Source organism: Anopheles aquasalis, chromosome 2 (genome assembly GCF_943734665.1).
Source record: "Anopheles aquasalis chromosome 2, idAnoAquaMG_Q_19, whole genome shotgun sequence".
Classification (NCBI taxonomy): Eukaryota; Metazoa; Arthropoda; class Insecta; order Diptera; family Culicidae; genus Anopheles; species Anopheles aquasalis.
In genome coordinates this window covers 85,935,647-85,943,146 of record NC_064877.1, presented here as the reverse complement: position 1 = coordinate 85,943,146, position 7,500 = coordinate 85,935,647, and the positions used below count along the sequence as shown (strand labels likewise).

General features: G+C 51.4%; 1 protein-coding gene across 9 annotated transcripts in view; it reads left to right on the top strand.

Annotated features, from left to right (window-relative positions):
• Window positions 1-7,500, top strand: part of LOC126571146 (protein outspread) — a 161,316-nt gene that overhangs the window by 73,821 nt on the left and 79,995 nt on the right. The gene's annotated exons all lie outside the window — the stretch shown is intronic.

Genomic DNA, 7,500 nt, shown 5'->3' with positions numbered 1-7,500 from the left:
CGCCCGAGACGGTGTCGTTCCTGCTTTCTTTTGCGGTTTGTTGTTGCTGCTGCTGCTGCAACCTCATTTGCCTCAACCGTGGAACGATGTCACCTGCTTATCAGATCAGGAGAAGGAGGCTAGAGCCCCAAAAATCTGGCTCACAAAGGAAGGGATTGTTGCAGTTTTGTACGCACGACCGCACGAGACGGCTGCAAATTCAAGCAAACCGACGAAACGGTTACAAAATCACCTCAACGAGTCAATGGACCCCCCCTTTTTGACGTCCCAGAAAACGGTCCAGCCTGCTCGCAGTCAGCTGCACGAGAGATAAGCCACACTCGTGAACGCGAATAATCGAATTATAACATGCTAATTATGGGGGATAGATTGACCGGACCGCCGGGGTCCATTAGTTGCCAATTTCGATTAATCGTGGCAAAGAGCAGAAGGAGGAGAAGGAGGAGAATGGGGACGATGGAGCGACCTCACATCGTGAGCCGAATGTCACGACGAATTCTGGAGTCGCCTTTTTTGGGAAGCAAACACTCCCAAAGGAGGGGTTGTCGCGCGCCGTTAAGCGATTAACGGTGCTGCTGCTCCTGTTGTTGTTGCCGCTTCAGCTTAAACGACTTCATTGACTCCTCCGCGACACACAATGGGCGTACGGTGGTGGTGTGTGGTGTGCCCTTTTCCATTTCAGACCATTGTTTGCCTTTCGTGGCGTTTGAGCATTCCGTCGTCGATCGCTTCCAGTGCCCAGCAAAACAAGTTGGGAGAGTGTTAAGCGTCGCGAGAAGATGTTAAATTAAGTTATGCTCGCGATGCGCTTATCAATATGGATCTGCATTCCGAAGCAGCATCTCAAGATGATCACGTGATAAAAGTGATATGATTCGCCACTACAGTCGAGTTTTTTGATGACGAAAAATGCCATTTTGCGACCTCGATCCTCAACCTCAACTCGCGTAAGTCCAAGCAATCTAGCTATGCTCGCTCGGTTCTATTCCATTTTGATCATACCGCTGGCCACAGTGACCGTCTAGATTTTGCGCCGCTTACGACGAGTGACGATTGACAGGGCCACTCTAGACCGTCTCGAGTCGAGTGGTGGTCTGGACGCGGACTTTTAGCTTATTTAATAAATGATCATAATTTATGCTACAGTCCGCGCCCGGCCGGCCGATCTGTGAACCAATCTTTGTCCGAGATGCTGATCACCATCAAGAGAGCGAGACCGAGTGGTGGTTTGTGCTGCTGGAACACTGGTTCGGTTGACACTCCACGTCTCCCTCGCCGGTATCAGTGCCATTATTTCATAAACTCCAGGGAATGGAAGTGAGAAGGAGGGGGGAGGTCCTGAACACCACGTTTTCGGTCGATGGCGCGGTGACGGGCGAACAATCGGTTTATGACACTTTGTGGTCGCCTCACGCCGACGGTGCGCTACTACCATGTTCCTGGTCTTTTGTTGCCGTATCGGCGAGCTCGAAAGTATGTTCTCGGCATAATGTGTGCCCCTAGCGGTGTGTCACTCAATCATGCTAGACCACTAGAGGGGATCAACCCGTGGCCACCGTGAGGTCCAGGAATGAAGTCAAACAATGCTCCTCAACAGCTCGTTCGCTGTTCTTAGAATTCAATGTTCTTTGATCTGGAAGTGGATTGAAACACAATGGATTGAAGAAACATATGGCATTGCTAGGCAAGGAAACAGCAGCACAAAGCACAAACAGTCGTTCTGCTGGATAATGATTTGGTTTTACAAAATAATTATTGATACAAGAGGTATGAGCGTGATCGGCCGTCTTATAGGACAAGAAACATTAAAAGGTGGGCAGCTTACAGCATGTAACAGGGGGTTAGGGGCCTGACAAATGTCAATGCAATGGCGGCCCTCGGTGCATTTCCGAATGATGTCAAACGATCATCAACGATTTTATCGTTCAATCCCCGCTCCGGGGGTGGTCAACAAACGATTGCCCACGGGCCAATGGGCAGCAACAAAAAAAAAAAAGAAGTATGATGTATACCCCCATCATGGCGTGCTGAAGGACCATAATTTGTTGGTTTTTCACTCCGGGTCCCGGCGGTTGGTTATTAGAACGTAAAACATTCAAATCGCTCGTGAGGGCTCGTGCGCTCTCCGCTCTGTCGCAAGGAACATAAAATCGCTATTTCCCTCAACAAAGCGATGCACTAAATCACGCGACCGATCAAATCGGGATCATTGGGCGGTGGCCGGCGGCCTGGCATTGAGGTGGTGACCCCGGGTGGTGGTGTGGGCGACACCGCGAGGCGGCATGCTGTCGCGTGGCCAATGCGGGGAGTTCGACCAAAGAACCGCACCGAAACGAAACAATCGCCAGTTGAGTTTTGTGGGGCCGCGTGCACCACACCAACGCACCTCGCAATCGATCATTTTTCTTATGTTTTTTTTCCCTTCGTTTTTCACCGTCTCGTTTCAGGTAAGACAACGGATCAACATCAAACCTACAAGATCGGATTGATGGCCACACCGGGCGTGTTGTGTCCTCAAAAAAAGAGCATCGGAGCATTGCATTCTTCCCACTAGCAACGGTTTGCGACAAGAAATAATTACCCCACATTAGACCCACCCAGAGTGCGCGTGTCCGTTCTATGCGCTCCGGCCAGAAATATTAGCCAGATTATGAATCTCTAAGTGGTCCATTGTGACACACTGGATGTGTTGGCGTGTGCATTAGGTGGCCCTGGAAAAAAAACGCCTCCAAACAACAGGAGGTGGAGAGGAATAGACAACAATGAGCTGGCGCCCGAAAAAAAAGTGGAGAAACACGTCGCTTCCTCCCAAGCGAAACTTCCAAAATGAGATCATTTTGTAATGCATTCAGCGCAGCGATCCAGCGGTGGATGAAAAGCCAATTTAAAGGATGCGTTGGTGGGTGCGTGACCTGTTTTCTTCTCGGTAAGGCCTCACACCACGTAGGCGCACCGAAGTTCAAGATCAAAAATCTTGCAGCTGCCATTAGCTTCAGTACTCGAGCACGACCCAGAAAAACGATCGCGAGTACACCACGGGGCACACATTTGCATAGAATTGCCACAAATGGAGCGACGCAATGGCAATTGACCTTCCGATCGGTGCGGCGTCGGTGGTTTTGTTTATGATCCTCGCTTGCTCGATCGCACGACCGCTTGGTGATCGTTACAATTTAACGCCGCGACCCGGGCGGCGCATGCAAATCATACCCGGAGGAATCCCCGTTCCTGGCAGGAGAATGGAACGGAACCGCGTCTCGGATGTGCGAGAGAGAAAGAGCGAGCGTGCTCGTGACCGCATGGAGCGAATTTGGCGTGAATTATTTGTCACTTCCTGATTTGTGCGTAGCGTCTACTACCTAGTGCCCGCAAAGTATCGTGTTTCATGCGAATTCCAGCTGAGCGATCGCGCCGGTCGCCGTCAAAAACGGTTTACGGAAACCGCAGCGAGATTCCGTCCAACGGAACGACGGACCGGCAACTCTTCGCCATTCGTTGCCTTCGTTTGTCTGGAACTGGCCAACTCCTAACCATAAATCACAGAAGTAGGTGATTCCTGGTGCACCAGAATCCCACAAACGCGGCCGACGACGACGATCTACGATCGACTGTTTTTGTTTTTTTTTTCGAATTTGCATTTGCGGCAGCTGTCGACTCGGTTCGGTTCGAATTAGCATTTACCCTTTTTTTGCACCAAAAAGCATTTTCATTCGTTCGCGTGCTGCTCTCGCCGATCGATCTGGTCGTTCGCTTGGCCAGCAATCCGTGATCCTCGCGATTCCAAAAACCTATGTCAAACCGGTGTAGTTCATGCCAATTAAGCTGATGATTAGATTATACGCTCGCTCGCGTATCAACCGAAAAATCCCTTCCAGCACGAACTCAATCGACCGAAAGCTGGCGTGTGTGGCCACTAGCTGTGGCTGGCTGCTGGAGCTTGTACTTTCAAGCGAGCACTGGGAGTCTCGCTTTTTCTCTCCCCGTCAGTCATTGACGCCCGTTGCCCAACCGAAAACCGTGATTGTTGCGTGTCCGCGGACCTAAACGTTACCAATTGGCCCCTCAGCATACATGCATAGCAAGCGAATGGAGCCTCGAATTCAGTGCCAGTACTCACTCACACACATACGGCTCGTTGAACAACGTGCAGCATAAAAAAGAACCCCCCCCCCCTCCTCCCTCAACACCATCGTTAAGCTTTAAACTATATTTCGATCCTCAAGACGACGCCATCGCCGTCGTCGTCTTAACGGTTGGTTGAATTATTTATCGCCCCTGGGGCGCTGGGTGTTACGGTCAATTAAATTACAATGAAACAGTCATTACGCTCGCTTTACTTGGGCTCATATTTTACGGCGACGTGGCCGGGGGTGCCGGGTATGGAGCCGTCTCCACACCAACTCCCTTTGCTTCTCCTACCAAAAAAAAAGGCAAATTCCGTTAGCTTCGGGGGCTCGTTGGGTGTTGAAACGCTAGTTTTCCACGCCGAGACCCACCTCAAATGTCAGGCAAGAGGAATGGAGGGAGTAGGGGCAGCAGAATTGAGGTATCATCGATCTTTTCACCGTCAATCGTCAAACATTACCTTCACCTGAGTAGCAGCAGCAGCAGCAACAGCAACTGAGAGCCCTGGGAGAGCCTCCACCTCTTGAGCTATGGCGCTAGCGCCATTTTGGAGGTGGTGGGATGGTGGTGGCGAGTGAAATCGATGACCGATTTGACGATCACAAATTGGCATGGCGCCTGGTCAAAATGGAGCTATTATTTCGACAACGAAGCCCCGCGTCGAGTTGATATTTGGGACACACGCCCCGAACGCCACCGCTGGGTGATTAAAAAGCGCCCCCCTCTCTCTCTCCCTCTCGCCGGTCATCGCTTTGTGTCGCTTTGCTTCTGACATTTAGCTTTTTTTTTTCTTTCGTGCGTTGCGGTGAGGAACACATTAGAATGCGATCGACGCGGGCGTTCGTTGCTGCCGGTTTCGTTGAAGTCTCTCTGTCTTGTGTTTTTAAAACAATCCGACTGGCCGCCATCGGGTGGTCCGTTAGTAACCTATTTTGGGGCGGAGGTTACTCCAAATTAGAAAATGCTGTCCTCTGCGCTATCGCCAAACGCGGAACACGCACGGAACCGACAGAGCGAGAGACAGATTGCTGGCCGGAGATTAGCTGCATTAGCTCTTAATTCTCGTTCATTAGAATCGTCCAGCAGCAGCAGCAGCAGCAGCAGGGCAGCGGGCGTAATGACATTATCTTGAGGTGGCCACCATGATTTCCCGTGTTTTTTTTTTTCGTTCCCTTCCCGTTCTCAGCGGGACAGTTGACTAATTTGCCAACATTTTCCCCCCCTCTCGGTGTGTTCCGTTGCTTGTGACTCTGACGTCCAATAATGTTGTTGTTTCCCATCGAAATTCCCGGTCTCTTGCGGTGGCTCTTGTTATCAAACCGCAGCGGGAAGAACCAACGGATAGACAAAATGTTTCGTCGAAGGATTGATTTATTGGTTTGCTGCTGCTGCTGCTTTCCGTCCGTTAGAATATGCTGTCTTCATGCAAATTTCCGAAAGGAACGGAACCGAACACACAGCCGGTTGGCCAGATTTTCTCAAGCCGATATGGCCAGTGCTACAAGCTGTTGTAAATCTAGAATCCGTTCGTTCCATTCCGCCGCTTCCGCCACACTGCTTGTTGGCGCGCTGTGCTATTGCGTTGTCATGCATTTTCGGCGTTCGCGATCGATTCGCGTAACGGTACCTCAGCTTCTGCGGGCCGGTTGGTGACATGGTGCGATGGTGGTGATGTTTTTTTCATGTTTTCCTTTTATTTTTTGGACCTAGTTGACCTAGAACGGACCACCGTCGCCCCTTTAGCGACGTCAGCACTCGTGTCCAAAGGAACCGTTGTGGTAAAAAAAAAACGGGGCGCTCTTCCTAAGATCAATGAACCGCGGGACACCTGCTGTGCCAATACCGCTAACCATCGAACGGGTTGGTCCGACAATCCGAGGGTGCGGCAGTGCATTAGCGAAATGATCGGGATCATCAGGAAAACATTATCAGCGATCACATTCAGCGCGTTATCGCAAAATGCAATCCATCCCGTTATTATTAGTGGCGAGAGAATCCGGACCGGATCGACGGACTGATTAGAGTCTGAGCCAATCCGAGGGGCCCCCTCGTAGTCCGTTGGTACGCAAATCGTCATTGACGAGCAGCAGAGAGTGCCGGGCACGTCCAATCAGGCCACCGGCTACCACTAGGTCAGCTGGCCCTTTGGCAGGCGAGAGAAAATTGTCCCAGGTCGCCGCCAGTGAAGTGTCGATCGTTGACGCCCTGGCGACGCGCGACAACGCTACATGTCGGTATCGGTGGTGACGATAAGCAATCTTCGGTGTTGGCTGACCGGAAATGACCGCAACTTGCACAAACACACACACACACACTCGCTAGCGGGAGTGAAAATGGATTTCCAGGTCACCGGAGCGGCCTGAAGCAGGGGCACTTAAGTGACACCTTGCAGTCCAGTGGCAGTGGCGCTGTTGGGATCTGGACCAGAAAAATCAATAACCAGGCAGAGCGAACCGGCCCGTGGAAAGGCCCCATGGATCGATTGGTTTTTGCTTTCGATACGACGGCGAGCGACAGCCGCCTGGGAGTGTCCACGGATGACGGGGTGTCTCTAATTGGTTTTAATTTATTAATTGCACCATTGCCTCTAGGGACCCGGGGCTTTCGCTTGCTCCTTGGTGAGGTGTTTGAGGAGCAGCATTTGGAGCGCGCAGCTAACGCCTCGTCGGAAACCAACGTGATGCAACGAAATCGCGGCGAGCGCAAGTGAAACCTGTAAACGACCTGTGTCGCCTGTTAACAGACACCACGGTTCTCGTTCTCTCTCTTCTCTCTTTCTTTTTCTGGGTCCTCTTCCCCCAGCGGTGAGCAATTTCGCTCGCCCTAAATTGTGTCACATTTGTGTTTAATTATTTATGCAAAACCATGTTTTCATTTCCTTCCTGCGGTGCGGTGGAGTCGTCGTTGGCGTCGGCGATGGTGGTTAGGGTGGTGGTTTGTGTGTTACTGGCACGCTTCTCGGTTGGCCAGTGCAGGTGGAGGAACCGGTCCACCGGTCCCCCTAATGATGGACCATTTTACCCAGAGCGAGCCCATGATCGCCTTCCCGCGCTGGTTCGATCGAATCGAAGCAAATGATACAAACAAGCACTAATCGCCCTTCCACCGAGTGCCTGGTGTGGCAAAAGGTGGAGAGATGCACCTGATGGCGCGGCGGATGTTGTCAGAGCCGTGCGATCGCGATCACGATGATGATGATGATGATGATGGAATATTTGTTTAAATTGGAGCGACAGCAATCAGGGTGGTAGAAGAAATTATGATTGCTGCTCGCCCTGGGCGCAGTGAGCTGAATGGCTTCGTATGATGTGATTGGCCATGGTTACTGTTGCGGATCAGCAATCGGTGATGTGGTTTTGATTTGAGGAAATCTGC